The 19,770-nt window shown below is 44.0% G+C and overlaps 1 protein-coding gene across 1 annotated transcript in view; it reads right to left on the bottom strand.

Moving 5' to 3' along the window:
* ANO10 (anoctamin 10) overlaps window positions 1–19,770 on the bottom strand; it is a 339,799-nt gene that overhangs the window by 204,315 nt on the left and 115,714 nt on the right. The window lies entirely within an intron of this gene.

Here is a 19,770-nt window from a genome sequence, read left to right as displayed (position 1 = left end):
TGGGGACTTATATACAATATTGGGACCTGGATGGAGACATAACTACAATATGAGGACCTGGATCGGGACATGACTACAATATGAGAACCTGGATGGGAACAGAACTACAATATGAGAACCTGGATGGGAACATAACTACAGTATGGGGGCCTGGATGGGGACTTATATTCAATATTGGGACCTGGATGGAGACATAACTACAATATGAGGACCTGGATCGGGACATGACTACAATATGAGAACCTGGATGGGAACAGAACTACAATATGAGAACCTGGATGGGAACATAACTACAGTATGGAGGCTGAGATGGGGACATATATACAATATTGGGACCTGGATGGAGACATAACTACAATATGAGGACCTGGATTGAGACAGGACTACAATATGAGAACCTGGATGGCAACAGAACTACAATATGAGAACCTGGATGGGAACATAACTACAATATGGGGGCCTGGATGGGGACTTATATACAATATTGGGACCTGGATGGAGACATATGTCCCCATCCAGTCCCCCATATTGTAGTTATGTTCCCATCTAGGTTCTCATATGGAGGCCATGTCCCCATATTCAGGTCTGCATACTGTAATTAGGTCCCCATATTTTAGTTATGGCCCCATCCAGGTCCCCATATTGTAGTCATGTCCCCATATCAGGTCCCATTTTGTAGTCATGTCCCCATCCAGGTCCTCATATTGTAGTTATGTCCCTAGGTTTTAGAGGAAGAAAATAGACAAAAAAAAGTGTGGAAATTCTGTACTAATATCCCCATCCCGGTGTGTATGTGTATATGTGTGTGTATGTGTATGTGTATGTGTATATGTGTATATATATATATATATATATATATATATATATATATATATATATATATATATATATATATATATATATATATATATATATCCCCAATCCAGGTATACATGGCTCTCTCATTCTTATCCTGGTATGCATGGCACCCATCCCCATCTTGCTATGCACAGCGCCCATCCCGCTATGCATGACACCCATCCACATCCTGGTATGCATGGTCCCCTCATCCCCATCATGCTATGCATACCCCCCTCATCCTTATTCTGGTATGCATGACCCCCATTCTGCTATGCACAGAGCCCATCCCCATCCCTATCCTGGTATGCATGGTCCCCTCATCCCCATCCTGATATGCATGGCCCTCTCATCCTTATCCTGGTATGCATGACCCTTATTCCCATCCTTGTATGCATGCCCTCTCATCCCGATCCTGGTATGCATTGCCCCCTCATCCCTATCCTGGTATGCATGGCCCCCTCATCCCTATCCTGGTATGCATGGCCCCCTCATCCCTATCCTGGTATGCATGGCCCCCTCCTCATCCCTATCCTGGTATGCATGGCCCCCTCCTCAACCCTATCCTGGTATGCATGGCCCCCTCCTCATCCCTATACTGGTATGCATGGCCCCTTCCTCATCCCTCTACTGGTATGCATGGCCCCCTCCTCATCCCTATACTGGTATGCATGGCCCCCTCCTCATCCCTATACTGGTATGCATGGCCCCCTCCTCATCCCTATACTGGTATGCATGGCCCCCCTCCTCATCCCTATACTGGTATGCATGGCCCCCTCCTCATCCCTATACTGGTATGCAGGGCCCCCTCATCTCTATACTGGTATTCATGGTCTCCTCATTTCTATACTGGTATGCATGGCCCCTTCATCCCCATCATGCTATGCATGCCCCCCTCATCCCCATCCTGGTATGCATGGACCTTTCATCCTCATCCTGGTATGAATGGCCCTCTCATCCTTATCCTGGTATGCATGGCCCCCCTCATCCCGATCCTGGTTTGCATTGTCGCCTCATCCCTATTCCTGGTATGCATGCCCCCCTTATCCCTATCCTGGTATGCATGGCCCCTCATCTATATCCTGGTATGCATGGCCCCCCTCATCCCTATCCTGGTATGCATGCCCCCTCATCTATATCCTGGTACGCATGGCCCCCTCATCCATATCCTGGTATACATGGCCCCCTCATCCTTATTCTGGTATGCATGGCCCCCTCCTCATCCCTATTCTGGTATGCATGGCCACCTCATCCCCATAATGGTATGCATGACTCCCTCATCCCTATCCAGGTATGCATGGCCTCCTCATTCCCATCCTGGTATGAATGGTCCCCTCATCACCATCCTGGTATGCACAGCCCCTTCATCCCCATCCTGGTATGGATGGCCCCCTCTTCCCTATCCTACCATGCATAGCCCCCTCATCTCCATCCTGGTATGAATGGCCCCCATCAGTAAAACATAAAAAAAACCCATAAACCATTATACTTACCTTCCCTGCGCTCCCTCACAGCATCTTGTTCTGATGCCAGCAGCTGATTTATGCTTCTAAGCAGTGCATGTGCTGCTTACAAGCAGAGGGCAGCCGCCAGAATAATCACTGCACTCCACTCTGGGACTATAGGCTAGATAGCAGTGAATATTCATTGATCTTTAATAGCGGCATAGTAGCCAGCTTCCTGCAGCGGGCTATCACGTTTGCCCGCTACTTAATGGAATGAATATTGACTGCTCTCCACATCCACAGGTGTGAAGAGCAGTGAATAATCGTTCTCTTTAGTAGCGGGCACATGTGATCGCCCCGCTGCTGCAAGAAGCCGGTGGTTGAACTTACTGTGTTCGCTATTAAAAAGAAATGAATATTCACTGCTCTCCACTCCCATGGGCGTGGAAAGTCATGAATATTCATTTCTCTTTAGCAGCGGCACAGGGGTTAGCTGCGGTAGCTGGCTCCTGCCTCCAGTGACCCGCAGCTCTGCTACTGCCGCTCCCCCACCTCCCCACCACAAAAGGTACATCATTTCACCTGAATGTGCGTCTAAGGATACACATTCATCTGAAATAAAATGCTGCCGTCGGCGGCCCCCTGAACTGGGCAGGGATGCCAAGGGGTCTACAGTGCCTGCTGGCCGCGTGTTTGAGACCCCTGATATAGTCTGTAGCTCAGGAGCAATACATCATTTTTACCAAGTTACTAAATGTACTTATACGTTATATCGAACATAAAAACTGGAAAATAGTGACCAAAGGTGGACATATTCCTAAAGATTTTTTTTTAGTAGACCACCAACGCCTGAGAATAAAAAAAAATTAAAAATCAAGTATACGGAATATATATATTATATTAAAAAATGTATGGTATTAATCTTATTCAAATTCAATTTTCTTATTTGTGCTCCAACAATTTCATGCCATATAGTGCTTCTTATATTTTAGCTCAACCTAAGGTTATACATTCCAAAACATAATGCAATATCTACAGATGTGCCGGTGATAACATTTACTCTAATGCATGCACAAAAGTACAGTCATGAGACAAACTAAGTGCACCCGCATTAAATGCTATAGCCTTAAGGATCAGGATATTAAAGAAAGAAAAAAATATATAAAAAACACCAGGTCCTTTTAAAGGTGTTAAAATTAGGTAAATACAACCTCATATGAAAAACAGCACATGACAAATTACACTATTATATATTTAACATAAAGTAGACTAAAATATAGAAGCAGCGTGTGAAAGAATGTAAATCATTAGAATGTAGAACCACCTTTAGTAGCAATAAGTTCAAGTACTCATTTACAATATAGACTTTAATAGTCTCGGAGTTTGTTTTCGAGGAATTTTGGCCCAATTACAACGTTGCTTAGGTTCATTAAGGTTGGTGGGCATTAGTTTATTCACAGCTCTCTTAAGGCCCCAAGGCAAATCCTCAAATGGATTGAGGTCTAGGATTGACTGGGCTGTTGAAAACCTTAATTCTGTTGTTTTGCTTTTTCAGCCATTCCAATGTAGATTTGCAGGTGTGATTAGTAGCATTGGCGTGTAGCATGACTCAGCTTCGTTCAAGTTTTAGCCTTTGGATAGGTAGCCTCACATTTGACTGTAGAATACTTTGGCATAGAGTCTATTCAATCGCAAGTTGTCCAGGTCCTGTGCCTGCAAAACAAGCGAAAGTCTCACCACCTCATCACTGTCTATGACACTGGATATGAGTTGTTTGTGCTGATATGTTGTACTTTGTTTCTGCAAAACGTAGCACAATGCATTATAACTAAATTTCTTTACTTTATTCTCGTCGGTCCAAAGGACAATTTTCCAGTAGTCTTGTGGTTTGTTAAAGCGAAGCTGCCAGCAGGATTTTGTTCAGAAAACTATAGACAAAGGCAGGTTGGCGCTGTTTCCCTGATTGGATTGTGTCAACTTTATTTATTTGGGGCTTTATTTTGCCTGTGCCTACAACACAGCCCAAGCATTTAGTTCCCTCAATGCCCATAGCTTGTTTCTTTGGGTTTATGGAAAACTCAACCTTTTGAAGAGCATCAAGAAATGTCTAGACTTTGCTCAAATATCCTGGCTGCGGATCACAATGTCATCCAGGTAGGCCATTGCGTTCTTGTGGGGAGCTAGGATCCGGTCCCTTGGCTCCCTGGAAGGTAGCTGGAGCTCCTTGAAACCCAAATGGCATCACTGTGTACTGGAAACAACAGTCTGGCGTTGAGAAAGTTGTCCTCTCCTTGGCATCTTGGGACATGGGAATTTGCCGTTACCCTTTTGTGAGGTCAAGGGTAGTAATGTACCTGGCTCACTGAGATTTCTGTAGTCATTACAGAACCACCAGCGCCCATCTGATTTTGGCATCAACACTATGGACTGGACCAGGCACTCTTGGACTCTTTAAAACTCCTAGATTCAGCATCCACTTCACCTCTTTCAAGATCACCTTTTGGTGAGCCTCTGGAATCCAATACGGTTTCTGGTTGACACGAACATGAGGCTCTGAGTAGCCTATGCTCTATGATCTGAGTGAGACCTGGCAACTCAGAAAACAGGTCCTTCATCCGCTGCAACAGCTCTTGACATTACTGTTTCTGTGAGCGGGACAAGGTGTCCACCACCTTAACATCTTCTAAGCTAACTTTGGACTTGGCCACCAGCCAAGGAGCTTCCATAGGTTCTATGTCCTGCCATGGTTTAATCAACTTGACATTGTAAATCTGGTAGGGCTTCCTCTTCCCTGGTTGGTGGACTTTACAGTTGACTTCACCAATTTTCTCTTCCACCTCATAGGGGCCCTGCCACTTGGCAAGGAACATGCTCTACACCGTGGGCACCAGCACAAGTACTCGATCCCCTGGGTTGAAATTTCTAACCCTGGCTGACCTATTATACACCCTGGACTGTGTTCCTGTGCCTTCAGGACATGCTCCTTCACAATGGGCATCACGTTGGCAATCCTCTCTTGCATCTGGGCGATGTGCTCTACAACGCTTCTATAGGATGTGGTCTCAGCTTCCCAGGACTCTTTCGTTACATCCAGGATTCCTCGAGGGTGTCTGCCATAGAGTGGTTCAAACAGGGAGACACCTGTGGAAGCTTGGGGGAACTTCCCTTATGGAGAATAACAGATAGGGAAGCAGACAGTACCAGTCTCAGACATCCTTCTCCATTGTTTTCTTCAACATAGCCTCCAAGGTTTTGTTAAATCTTTCTATCAGTCCGTTTGTCTGGGGATGGTAAACTGAGGTTCTGAGTTGTGAAATCTGCATTGTCTTGCACAATTCCTTCATGACCTTCAACATGAAGGGGGTCTCTTGAGCTCTCAGTATCTCCTTTGGCAGACCTGCTTGAGAGAAGATATGGAGCAGCTCCCGAGAGATACACTTTTCTTAAGGTTACCGGCTCTGGGCACCGTGTAGCATAATCCAGGACCACCAATATATTGATGTCCTCTTGCAGACTTCACCAGGGGTCCCACCAAATCCATTGCTATGCGTTAGAATGGAATCTTGATGACGGGCAACGGTATTGGGAGACTGCGGCCACCAGGAAGGTTAGCTGGCATGTGGGGCAGGAACGACTATAACTCAATTTCTCTGTAGCACCCAGGCCAGTAGAATCTCTGGAGGAACCGTTTCTGGGTCTTATCTGCCTCCAGGTGACCACCCAACACATGGGAATGAGCTATGTCTAACACCCTGCATCTATAGGGCCCTGGCAGCAGTAACGGCTTTATCACCTCACCCCTTAGCTTGGTTACTCTATTTAGGAGATCTTCCTTCACGGCAAAAGAGGGAACCACCTGTTGGTTCCTGAGATACCCCATTTCCCCATTTAACACTGTCACATTTTCAAACACCCCTTTAAGAGTTAAATTCTTGAGTTGGAAAGTTTCCTTTGGACACCTCCAGATCAGGGATGTTGGCCTCAGGGAATGTTATCTTATCGCCTATAAGCACACAGAAGGAAAACTCATTCACTACAGCCTGCAACGAGTCTTCTTTAGGGGTGATCTGGCTTGATTATGGGGTGCAACAAGTCCTTGATGACCCACTCTGCCTGAGATGGGGTGGCACATCCGTGCTTAGATCAGGTTGACACGAACATTAGGCTCTGTGAGTAACTTATGCTCTAGGATCTGAGTGAGACTTGGCAACTCAGAAAACAGGTCTTTCATCCACCTCAACAGCTTTTGACATGGCTGTTTCGGTGAGCGGGACAAGGTGTCCACCGCTTTAACATCTTCCAAACTAACTTTGGACTTGGCCACCAGATAAGGAGCTTCCATGGGTTTTCTGTCCTGCCATGGTTTAATCAGCTTGACATTGTAAATCTTTTGACATTACAATTGACTTCACCAATTTTCTTTTCCACCTCATGCTTCTATAGGGTGTGGTCTCAGCTTCCTAGGACTCTTTCGTTACATCCAGGAGTCCTCGGTGGTGTCTGTCATAGAGTGGTTCAAACAGGAAGACGCCTGTGGAAGCTTGGGGAATTTGTCTTATGGAGAATAAATAGGTAAGCAGACAGTCCCAGTTTCTGATGTCCTTCTTCATTGTTTTCTTCAACATAGTCTTCAAGGTTTTGTTAAACTTCTCCATCAGTCCGTTTGTCTGGAAGACGCCTTTGGAAGCTTGGGGAATTATCCTTATGGAGAATAACAGATAGCGAAGCAGACATTCCAAGTCTCTGACATCATTCTCTATTGTTTTCTTCAAGACAGAATAGTTCTTAGTGCCCCCATGGATACACCGGATGCCCAACACCTTCCCACGGAACAGCCGATGAGAAAGTGTTGCCCTCAGTGTCACCAAAATTACCAAATCAAATAGTCCAGTCACTCGCACCCAATTTACAGACACTGGGAATGCATAAGGCAGATCACCAGGTTGAGTAATCACGCTGCAGGCGGGGTAGGCAAAATAGGAGCAACGATGGCCTATGCTGCAGTCCATTGGCTCCGAGTTCATGGGACAATGGGCAGCCATATGGCCAGGGGAATGACACCTCCAAAAGACAATGGCATGGGACTGATTATTCTGGTACCTCCTGGGATTTTAGAAGTCCCCCCAGTGTGGATTTAGCCCCTACGTTTTGGAAGCCTCCCCCCTCTGAGAACCCCAGAAAGGTGACCTTACTCTTGCTTGACCACCCAGGGAAGCCACGACCGCCCGATACCACTCCACTAGGCCCACCAGGTCATCTACCTATTGGGGATCTCCCTGGGCAACCAAGGACTGAATCGGCTTCAGCAGAGAGTGGATAAACCAGTCCATGACCACTGTCTCGACTATCTGGACTGGGGAACAAGTATCTGGCTGCAGCCACTTCTGTACCAGGTGCAGAAGTTCAAACACTTGTGATGGGGGAATTTTGTCCCTGTGAACGTCCCAAACTTGTGCCAAGTCAATCCAATTTAGCCTTTTTGAGCATGTGCCCTTAAATGGACGCAACACTTACCCAACAAACCTATAGATCGCAAGTTCAGCTCCTACTGCTCTAAAACTATTTGCTGGCAGATCAGACTATACTTTCAATGTGACAGGTTCACTTTACATTTTGCAATTCTATGTATGAGGTATTCTATGATAATCACAAAGTTTTGGTTTGTTGCTACATTTACTTTTACAAACTTTCAAAGACATTAAGCATAAACGAATAACGCAGTCTGTTTTTTTCTCCACTAGCTTATTTTAAATAGTACTGGAAACATCATATTATAGGAAGATAAGAATACAATTATATGTAAAGCTTTTAACAAAAAGCAGGAAGGAAGGAGGAAGAGGGCAGATACTTTCCTTGAACGCTTTGACGGACTAACCAACTTCCTTTTCAGACTAAGACAAGTCAACCTAAACCAATACACATGCATTAGTCTTCCAATGTTCTACGGAAGCAAACAGCATAAATAGTAGATTACCATGGATATCTTACAGACCAGTATGTTTCCTATTTTAGTTCTTTCCCTACTAGGATAAAGCCACAATTTAACGTTATTTTACTCCATTTACTTTTTATTAAATTTGTGCTATTGTAACATGCACCATGAAGTATTTTTGTTAAATGAGGTAGGGGGCTTTTGAGGTTTATTTTATTTTACCATTTCCTTTATTTCATGGCAACATATCCTGGAATTTATCTACTTCTCTTCTTTCTTGGTCAAATAGATCAGCAAATGTGTTATGGGAAAACAGTGATCATCACAGTACTTGATTAAACCCTTGCATACACAAGGTGAACCTACAGAATTCTTACAGATGTCATGTCACATCTGATTCAAACAAAAAACAGATGACCCAGAAGTCAAGAAATATAACCTATACCAGCAATCGAGAGCAGAAGGATGAATGCCCCAGAAATATAAGCAACTAGCTGTACTACCCGGCTTCGCCCGGGTTAATAACTGCTGTTAGCAAAATAGAATGTGTTAACAAAAATGTATTCATTTCTGCAAGCCTCGCTTCCCTCTCCTCAAAAAGTTAATTGGCTCTTGAGGAAGCAGCTCTTGTTTTCATGTCTGCAAGCCTCGCTTCCCTCTCCTCAGAAAGTTCATTGGCTCTTGAGGAAGTAGCTATTGTTCTCTTGTCTGCAAGCCTCGCTTCCCTCTGCTCAGAAAGTTCATTGGCTCTTGAGGAAGTAGCTATTGTTCTCTTGTCTGCAAGCCTCGCTTCCCTCTGCTCAGAAAGTTCATTGGCTCTTGAGGAAGCAGCTGCTATTCTCATGTGTGTCAGCCTTGTTTCTCGGTCTTCACATTTTTCATTGACCCGTAATGCAGCTTTTCTTTTCGCATCAGCTGACATTCGTGCCATGGAATTTTTTCTTATGAGGCATTATTGCGGTAAAAATAGCCTGTAACTGTCAGTTTTTATATCCTCTCACATAGAGGTAATGTGACTGATATTAGCCTTTCCACCAACACACCCTAACTGACATGCTATTACCTCACACAAGTTTTGGTATGCTGAGAATGTCCTTTGTTGCCTATATTAACCAATAAGAGCTCAGATTAACTGTAGCAAAATAGAAGCTGAGCTGTGATTGGTTGCTATTGGCAGCCTGATAAATCCTCTGCCAACAGGAAGCCCTCCCCCTGGCAGTATATATTAGCTCACACATACACATAATAGACAGGTCATGTGACTGACAGCTGCCGTATTTCTTATATGGTACATTTGTTGCTCTTGCAGTTTGTCTGCTTATTAATCAGATTTTTATTTTTGAAGGATAATACCAGACTTGTGTGTGCTTTAGGGCGAGTTTCATGTGTCAAGTTGTGTGTGTGAGTTGCGTGTGGTGACATGCATGTAGCGGCTTTTGTGAGATGAGTTTTGTGTTGTGACATGCGTGTAGCAACTTTTTGTGTGTCAAGTTGCATGTGACAGGTTAGTGTACCAAGATGTGTGCAGCAAGTTTTGCGCGTGGCGAGTTTTATGTTTGGTGCGTTTTGAGTATGTGCAAGTTTTGTGTGAGGCAACTTTTGCATGTGTTGCAACTTTTGTGCATGTGGCAATAATTCCGTGTGTGCAAGTTTTGCGTGTGGCGAGTTTTCCATGAGGTGAGTTTTGCACGTGTGGCGAGTTTTGCGTGAGCCTAGTTTTGCATGTGGCGAGTTTTGCGCGTGGCGAGTTTTGAGCGGCGACTTTTGTGTTTCGTTTTTATGTGGCGAGGTTGGTGTGTGTGTGGTGACATGTGTGCTGAGGGTGGTATATGTGTTCAAGCACGTGGTAGTGTATGGCGCATTTTGTGTATGGAGGTAGCTGCTCCTGGTATGCACCTATTCACACTAGTTAGGATGTGCGAGTCTTTTTTCTGTCATTTCAATGCTAGCTTATTGACTGAGCACTCCTCCCATCACCATGTGGTTTTTAATTGCATCTCATTACACTTGGTCCCGGCCAACTCATATGTAGGCTGTGCTGAACAGAGGTTTTCACATTCACCCAGGCATACAGACATTGGCCTTTGGTAAGTGTTCACATTTGGACAGGGAGGTCAGGGACCCATCAGTTTATGAGACCACCTTGACGTCGGTTGATGGGCACACACTATTTGATTATATCAAATTCTGTGCTAAGCGTCTCTTAAATAATTTTCTAATGTTCAAAAGCCATTTTGCTATTCAAATTTCAAGTATTCCATATTAGACATGCTTTGGCACGATAGAGTGCAACCTTTTTTGTATATTTATGTATGGAAGTAGCTGCTCCTGGTATGCACCTATTCACACTAGTTAGGATGTGCGAGTCTTTTTTCTGTCATGGCATTTTGTGTGTGTTCATATCCCCGTGTGTGGTGAGTATCCCATGTCAGGGCCCCACCTTAGCAACTGTACGGTATATACTCTTTGGCGCCATCGCTCTCATTCTTTAAGTCCCCCTTGTTCACATTTGGCAGCTGTCAATTTGCCTCAAACACTTTTCCTTTCACTTTTTCCCCATTATGTAGATAGGGGCAAAATTGTTTGGTGAATTGGAATGCACTGGGTTAAAATTTCACCTCACAACATAGCCTATGACGCTCTCGGGGTCCAGACATGTGACTGTGCAAAATGTTGTGGCTGTAGCTGCGACGGTGCAGATGCCAATCCTGGACATACACACATACATACATACACAAACATTCAGCTTTTATATATTAGATGATGTCTTCACGAAAGCAAAGAGCAGCACTCTCCTGGCTTTTTTTGTATGGCTCTTTAATCATGTGAAAGCTAGACATTAAAGACATAAAATGGAAACAGTTTTGATGTGAGCTTTGGTGATAGCAAAAATATTTAAGAATACAGGCAAGAAAAAAACAAATATTAAAAGCTGTTGGCCACATTATCTTTATTTTAACAAATGTTATAGACATTTTAGGGGCACAATTTTGAGACCTTTAAAAGGAAACCTATCGCTATGTTTTCCCTATACACCGCAAACGGTTTCCACCACCCTTGTCCTATGAAAGAAAACCGACAGAAAACTTCACACAAGGCAACGTAATAGAAAATATATATACCGTATATCTTTATTACACAGTGATCGTATAAAAAAAGCACAGCAATTCCCACAATACAGGAAAAGAAAGGTGGAGTACCTCTGAGCATCAACCCCTAAATCCTACTACTTATTGCAATAGTAACTTACATCAGTGGCGTAGGAAGGGGGGTGCGGGGGGGCGGGCCGCCCCGGGCGGCACAATGCGGGGGTGGGTCACCGGGCCGCGGCCGGCGCTGCAGGCTGCAGCTGTTTAACGCTATTGACGTGCGGGCCCGCGCCCGCACGTCAATAGTTTACAGCCGCCAGCCAATCTGAGGCTGGCAGCTGACGTCAGTCCCAGCGTGCATGTCGCCGGCGTCTGACGTCATTGTCAGTCGCCGGCGAGTGCACGCCCCTCATGTGCAGCTCCACCGCCCAGGTTAGCCTGGCCTATGGGACTCTTCAGCCATGGTGGGGGTACTTCTTAGGAAGGGGCTATCTGCAGCGGGACCCTTTCAGGCTTGCACTCTAAGGGTCTCTTGGAGGGGGGGAAATATTGACTTGCTACACCCCTGAAAGGGCTCCTAGGGTGGCAATGTGAATCTGCAGGACCTCTTGGGGGTGGGATCGTATGAAACATGGGGTGGGCACCTTGGGTAAGGGGTGGGTGGGTAGACTCTGTGGTTCTGAGAGGCTTTGAGGGGACACAATGTGGCTTTGGGGGGTATTCTGCACCCTGGGGCCTTTTTGGCAGGAGCTCTTTCAGGAGGGCACTTTGCAGCTCTGGGGGGCCTCTTGAGGAATGGGAACTCTGCTGCCCTAGGGGCCCTTACATGGGGCACTCTGACTCTTGGGTAGGTGGGATTGTGCGACCCTTGGGTAAGGGGGGCTCTGTGGCTCTAGGAAGCTTTGACTGGGCACTCCGTGATTTTGAGAGGGTGGGGCACTGCTGAAAGGCGAGCTTTATGGAAGATGACCCTGTTACCGCAGCCATTCCATTTTTAAGCCTTTTTTGCTGTCTAATGACAAACTTTTATTAATGACTTGAATTGATATTTAAAATAACTATAACTTTATGTATACAGCCCCTATGCAAAACTATGCATCCATGGTTCCCGTAGCATGACCCATCAGCAATGTGCAACAGTTTGTTTTTTTTAATCTATTTTTTTTCCCTCCTGCCTTAACACGCAGCCATTGTTGCCCAGGGATTCTGGTTCGGAGCGAGGCGTGGGGCGCACCGCACCTTGTGCCCCAGTAATGGGTGGACAGATGTCATTGTGTGCAGTGTACCGTGCCTTCTTGGTGACTGTTACTCTTGTGCATCACAGGGAAGACCCCAGAGATTTGGGTTGTTTCCAGCTCTCAGGTGGGAAATTGACATAATCTATCTTGTCGTTCTTTCCATAGATTCACTTTGACCAGTTTAAAGAAGCCCTTATCGATGCCTTATCCAGCAAACTGTCCAGTAAGGAAAACTGCCCTGAACCAGGTACATGATCTGTTTTTACAGCAACCTTTTATTTTTTATTTTCTTAATCTCAACATTAAAGGGTGTATGTATTTTTGCAACTTCTTTTTTTGTGCTTTATTGCAGCCGGGGCGGGGGGGGGGGGGGGGGGGGGGGCGCTAAACTCGGGATCAGCCCCGGGCGGCAAAAGCTCTAGCTACGCCCCTGACTTACATAGTATACAAAAGAGAAAAGGTTGATATATAGAGTTCAGTAAAACTCAAAAAGTGCTATACAGGATAGTACAGTGCAATTAAGCATATAGGTACATAATGAGTAAATGACACATATGTATATCCAAGTAAAGGATATCTCTACAGCAATATAGCATAAATCTTGTATGTGCACAATGTGAGCAGGCATGTAACACCGTAAGCAGGCTATATGAAATCAAGTGCATAAGGATCAAGGTATAGTAACCAATTGGGGGAACGCACAGAGGACCCACCACACCCGACGCGCGTTTCGCAAGAAATGTCCTATGTTTAATCCTCTGTATGGTAATCCTGCAACCCCTTCACAAGATTACAGCTCCCCCGCAAGAAAATTGCTCCTCCCCATGTGGTAATTGGCACAAGGCAGTCTGATAGGTGTCTCCGGATAGTCCTAGGTGCCTCCTGAGTCTCTGCAATCGTCATCTGTCTCGCTAGCCCTGATTGGTAAGGCTGATGTCTCCTATGTGATCCACATTGTCTTTTTAACTCATGCGCCTGCACAGTACGGAACAAGAATTGCACAGGCATAATAGGCTGTATGGATGACATAAGGCACATCAATGAAGGCTGGGTAGACTATGATTGGGGGGACAGAGGAGGAGCCGAGCACAGAAAGGGGACGATATGTGGGTACTAACCCTTATATGAGAACATTGCTCAGTTGGTAGCTAAAAGTCGTCTACTAATTAATTTGTGTTGTAAAGATTCTGAAAATGCTTTGAAAGGTAAAAATGTGACACTTTATGTCTGATATGCTATCAAATACCAACTTTTTTAATACATCTAAAATTCATGTGGAAATGATTGCCCATCACTGCAGTCAGATCCATGTTCATCGCAGGATTTATGCATTTTCTGGGGTCATGTAGCACTATTGGGTTTGTAAATCCAAAGCATTTGGTGATATACGGGGGGGGGTTGGCTTCACAGCGCTGCCATCAAAGTAAACACTCCAGATACTATTACATATGTTGATGCTAGCAGGATCGGTAGCAGAGAAATGCTGTCTGTCTATAGCAATCGGCATAGTAAGTATGGTAGCTATGATTATTTTCGACCTCCCAAAATATTTCCTGATGTATTGCTTTCATCCCCCCCGGCTTACTCCCTCTGCTGCTGTCTAGATCATCCTCTGCTGAAGCTCGACAGTTTCCTGCTCCTGCAGCACTATGGACTGGCTGCAGGACTGCTGACCATGACCAGCTACCCTATAGACTCAGAGAGAGCTGCAGAGAGGAGGTCAGACAGGGAGCTACTGCACATACTGTAGCATCTGTAGAACACCCCTGAGATCCCAGTCATCCTCTATAGAAAAGTAAAGCTTAGCTGGCCAAAAGAGTGTGCTGAAGATGGCGGTAGCTGTAATCCTGGACAAGTGAACATCATACCAGAGGGAACCTGATGAAGAGGAAAGACAATCTGAAACATTGTGGAATAATTATTGTATTCTATATTCCCTGGGATACTACATATGATTGCTCAGATAGGACTCTCTCTTTAAATGTGTTGTCCAGGCCTATATGGTTGATTGGTGGGAGTCCAACACTCAGCTCTACGGGACAGCAAAAAGTAAATAGTTAACAGAAGAGCACTGTGTAGAGAACATTGTCGACAACTATTTACATGCAGAGCAGAAAGCCACTGATTGGGAGGTGGGCACATCGGATATTGGTTCCCCCAACCAGCTATTGATGACCTATCCTAGACATATGGCATAAATATCATAAGCCTAAGCAACCCCCTTTACAATAACCAGGTTGACGGGGGGCCAGTTATCGATTGGCCAGTTAGAGAACTGGACAATTGCTTTCAAAATATACAAGTACAGCAAAAGTGAGAAATAATAGTGCCAATGTGAACAGGGATAGAGTAACAATTTTAAAAATGAGTTCCATAAAGGTATGTATTTAGGATTTCTTACATGTTAATGCCAGGTGGTTGGTTTAAATGTTTTCCTTTAAAAAGAGGTTCCCATTACCTTTCTTGTTTAGCGAGGCTACGCAAACTCCCTTCTGGCCCTAGTAGCTGCAAGCAATTCCATGTCACGTTATTCTTTGCTGGTGAAATGAAATCTACCTAGTTTTACGGATAAATAGCTCAAATTAGCTGAAGAGGCCAAGCAATTGCGCGGCCTCAGAAATTAATCCTCATGTGCCGAGATTTATGAAAAGAGGTAGGACCTGAACTTTCAGCTGCTGTCAAGCATTTCGGCGGGGCATATTTCCAGCATAATGAACCTGCTTAGATCCTCAGTGGAAGAGGATTGCATAATGATCAAGTGCCTTTTTTTGTTTCATCCGTGTTCAGCAACGATAAGGGATTCTGTCGCAAAGCGTCTCACAAATACCCACATCTGCTGGGCGAATTATAATGAAACTGAACTAAGTACTCGGCTGGCGACCTACTTAGAAAACACAGATAGGAAGTTCATTTTGTTGGGCGATATACTGAGAGCAAAATACATGAAAGCCATTAGGAAATAAAAGGTGAGGATATTAACATATATAATGGAAATATTAACTACAGCCATCCTAATGGCATTGTAGATCACACAGAAGCTTTCTCCTGACTCCATGAAGCAAGGTGACTGCTGTGTAATTTTCAGGCCTAATTGCATTTTACTAGTGAATAATTTATTGAGAGGTTTATAATGCTGGCTATTAGAGAAGGCTATTATTTTTCAGCTATCCAAATCACGAGCACAATATGTCATTGCTTTCAATAGTACTGTTAATATTGCACAACATTTATGCTATTTCTGCCCCAAAATGGATTCTCTTAAATGTAATACACATCTGTGATCCTACCGACCGGAAAGGTTCTCATCGCTGATAACGCGGTCAAACATATCAGAGGAAAGATGGCCAAATCAAGTGATTTGAGAGGACCTAGCTTATTATCCTATAAATTTATTTTGGTTGAAGAGTGTCGGAGGAAAGACAGATCGGTCATGTTGAATTTTAACGCTGAATTACTTCAGTGCTTGTCGTATTTGGAGTTCTATATCAAATCCAAGGCTTCTACTGATATAAACAAACTACAGAATTCATTAGCACAACATTTTGGACTCAAAACTAATTTAAAGGTATTGTCCCAAGCTTCTATTTTACTGTCCAGCCCAAATCATTAAGCTAATACATGTGCATATCAACTGTACATTGACAAACCTCCATAGCCTTATCCTGACCCTAATCAGTACCCCAGCAGCTTTCTAAGCTTGCTACAGTCAAAACATGCAATGCATCGTAACATCGTGAAAACTACGTTTTTTATGACCAGCCAAGAGAAAGGTCTTTTCTAGTGATGACCAAGCTTCCTTGGATAAGGTGTAACCTGAGCATACTGATGTGCTAATGCAGTATCTTCAGCATGCTCGAATACTGTGTTCAAGTGGCTGTGGCTGCATGTCTCGCGACTGTTCAACAGCTGCAACACATGCAGGGATTGCCTGTTTGTTAGGCAATCCTTGCATGTGTTGTGGCTGTCGAACAGTTGCGAGACATGAAGCCAGAGCCACTTGAACACAGTATTCGAGCATGCTGAAGATACTGCATTAGCACATGAGCATGCTCGGGAAACTATCTCATCATTAGGACTCTTCATACAGGAGGGGCTTAAACGTGCATGATTGTCCTGTGTATTGAGAATAAGCGCACATACTCCACATCACTGTACAAATAGCAGAAACCGGCTCTATGCTGTGAGTTGAGAAGATGTTCGAATGCTAGACTGCTTATGTAGGGAACTGCAGCAGTATATGTCTATAAGCAACAAGACAATGATGGTGGATGGTGCATCTCCAAGAATGAGGACTTGCCACTCTTCCACTTTTGAGAAACAAATGGGAATTCAAAGACTCAAGATTTGTAATGTTTGGGGCAATGAGCCATGAATTTATATAATAAACTACCAGTCATTTCTTAAAAAGATTCTTGTAGAAAACAGCAATAAAAACTACCTAATAATTAAGAAATTTGTCATATAGTTAAGAAAAGCCCTATTCACAAATGCCTGCAGTCAATTAATACACAAAATTGAGGAACATGTAAAATCTGAGGCAAAAGGAATAAAGAACACGCTAAAACCAAATAGGCATTAATCATGACACATCATATGCGAAAAACTGGTCCAGAGTGCCCAAGAAATGCAGGACAATTTCCCATGCAGTTTTTGGCTGAGCCACTTGTGGAGCACCTTGAAATGACCTGCATATTTGCTGGGTGCTCCTCAGCAGCACAACTCATTATCGTAATGTGTACGGGCACAATTTGAACATTTATACACAAATTACCGTACCTGCAATATCATTGATATAAATTGGCTAAGCAGCGCTAATTAGTGTGTCTATACACATGGTGGTTTGTGAAACACGAAGATTTTACCAAATATTTCTGCGGTTTTGCCATACTATTGACTGCCAGGGGCTTGTGATGATGAAAACCACTACATGTAAGAGTACTTTCCCCCCAAAATAGCAATATACACAGTGAAAAAGCAAGCAATATGCATGTCTTGTATGAACCATTTCATTCACACCATTTTCAGCACTAATAAGCTATGAATATACTGAAAGAAATTGCACAGGTCTTCAAAATGATTTTTTTTTCAGGTGCCAAGGCTTTATTTTGAAGATGTTGAATTCTAAAATCCCATTACTTTTGCTGAACTTGTTCTGTTTTTTTAGATAAATCATCTATGACAATAACGCATTCCCCCAATGCAACTTGTGTGTGATAAAAAATGCAATAGCTTTTGGCCTTTTGACTCTTAGGTAATAAAATATCCTATATAATTATTTTGTATCAATTTGTAGGCTTATAATGCTATAAAACTAACTTTTTGAAGCCAGAATTTTACTGTAATGAATTAACTATTAAATATCTCAGAAACTAGAGCCAATCTGGCAAAACTGAAGTCATTCTTAATCAGCACCATAAACTTAATGCATCACCTTTCAGACATCGTTGGCACCAAAATCACTGTATACCAGTGTTAGTGATTGTTTACTGGTAATGGCTGCGGCGGTGCGGGTAATTCTCGTGTGTTATTAGAAATCTCAGTACGGTACATATGGTATTTAGCTTTGGGTTACATTCCCAATGATCTTATTTGCTGTGGATCTCCAGCCACGGAGGCCCCGCAGGGGTGTATACCGCTGCAGATATCATAACGAAAATAGTGTGAGGAACCGAACATATATTGACATGCTGAAGATCTTAAACTCGCAGCGCCGGTCAGTTTAAGCTGTGGATATATTTTGCAGCATAACAAAGAAATCTAATGCACTTTGGTGGTACCATAAAACAAAGTGGATTTTCTGCAAACAAATATGTAACGGAAATATTTGCTGTGTTTAATGATTGGGCTCAGATACATTACAAACTTGAATTAATCAGTGCTGAAATAAGGCTGCAATAAGTTCAGATGTAAATCATCTATCAGTATGAAAAAATATGCTCTGGCACAGTGTCCTTACAAGACATCTGAAACTAGTGGCTTACATAATCTGACAAATAAATGTAAAACAACCTGACAGCTGCACTGCTCAAGGGCCAAACGCAGAAATGTAGGGTAGAGAGAGCAAGGTAATCAAGTGGTGCCAATTAACAAGTACAGATGCAAATTAGGAATAGTAATAAGGTATGTTATGAGAAGCTAACTTACTTAAAATCATCATTAGATCAGAAAAACAACTTCATGTAGTACAAAATGAAGAAAATGGCAATAAGATGAGCTATCTTCTCAATTCATTGTTAGGTTAGTTGAATGCAGATCCTACAAGAGGTGAGGTTACCATCTGATGGGTGTAAATGTTTCCAACACTACTGATTGACGGCCCCAAACACAAAGGATAAAAGACGTCTGAATCTATCAATTTAGGCAAGAATGGCTGCCCATTTAATGTGTATGAGGGCCTTCTGACTCTCTCCTGACGGACAAGATCAGTGGAGAAAAGGATCTGGTCTGTTGCATTTTAAGGGCCAGCCCTTTCGTTTAGCACAGAAATAAGTCTGTCAGTATCTCTCTCGTAACGTGTTCCTGTGCCTGGGGCAGTTGGAGAGAGACTGGTGGCCATTTCATGTGTATGGCCTAATTTAGTGTGAAGGCTGATAACCAATAAACTGTGAGTCTGATGGTCACTTTCAACAACATGTCTATGGTCTTTATTGATGCCTTTCTTCCCTAGCAACGTTTGATATAACAGTGCGATTGTTAGGCAGTGTATGCCTGGCAACAGGCTGTCAGGCACTGTATGCCTAGTTACAGGCAGTCAGGCAGTGTATGCCTGGCAACAGGCTGTCAGGCAGTGTATGCCTGGCAACAGGCTGTCAGGCAGTGTATGCCTGGCAACAGGCTGTCAGGCAGTGTATGCCTGGCAACAGGCTGTCAGGCAGTGTATGCCTGGCAACAGGCTGTCAGGCAGTGTATGCCTGGCAACAGGCTGTCAGGCAGTGTATGCCTGGCAACAGGCTGTCAGGCAGTGTATGCCTGGCAACAGGCTGTCAGGCAGTGTATGCCTGGCAACAGGCTGTCAGGCAGTGTATGCCTGGCAACAGGCTGTCAGGCAGTGTATGCCTGGCAACAGGCTGTCAGGCAGTGTATGCCTGGCAACAGGCTGTCAGGCAGTGTATGCCTGGCAACAGGCTGTCAGGCAGTGTATGCCTAGCAACAGGCTGTCAGGCAGTGTATGCCTAGCAACAGGCTGTCAGGCAGTGTATGCCTAGCAACAGGCTGTCAGGCAGTGTATG

Source organism: Ranitomeya variabilis, chromosome 6 (assembly GCF_051348905.1).
Source record: "Ranitomeya variabilis isolate aRanVar5 chromosome 6, aRanVar5.hap1, whole genome shotgun sequence".
NCBI lineage: Eukaryota > Metazoa > Chordata > Amphibia > Anura > Dendrobatidae > Ranitomeya > Ranitomeya variabilis.
The sequence above is the reverse complement of the archived record's forward strand: the minus strand, read 5'-3'. Positions and strand labels throughout refer to the sequence as shown.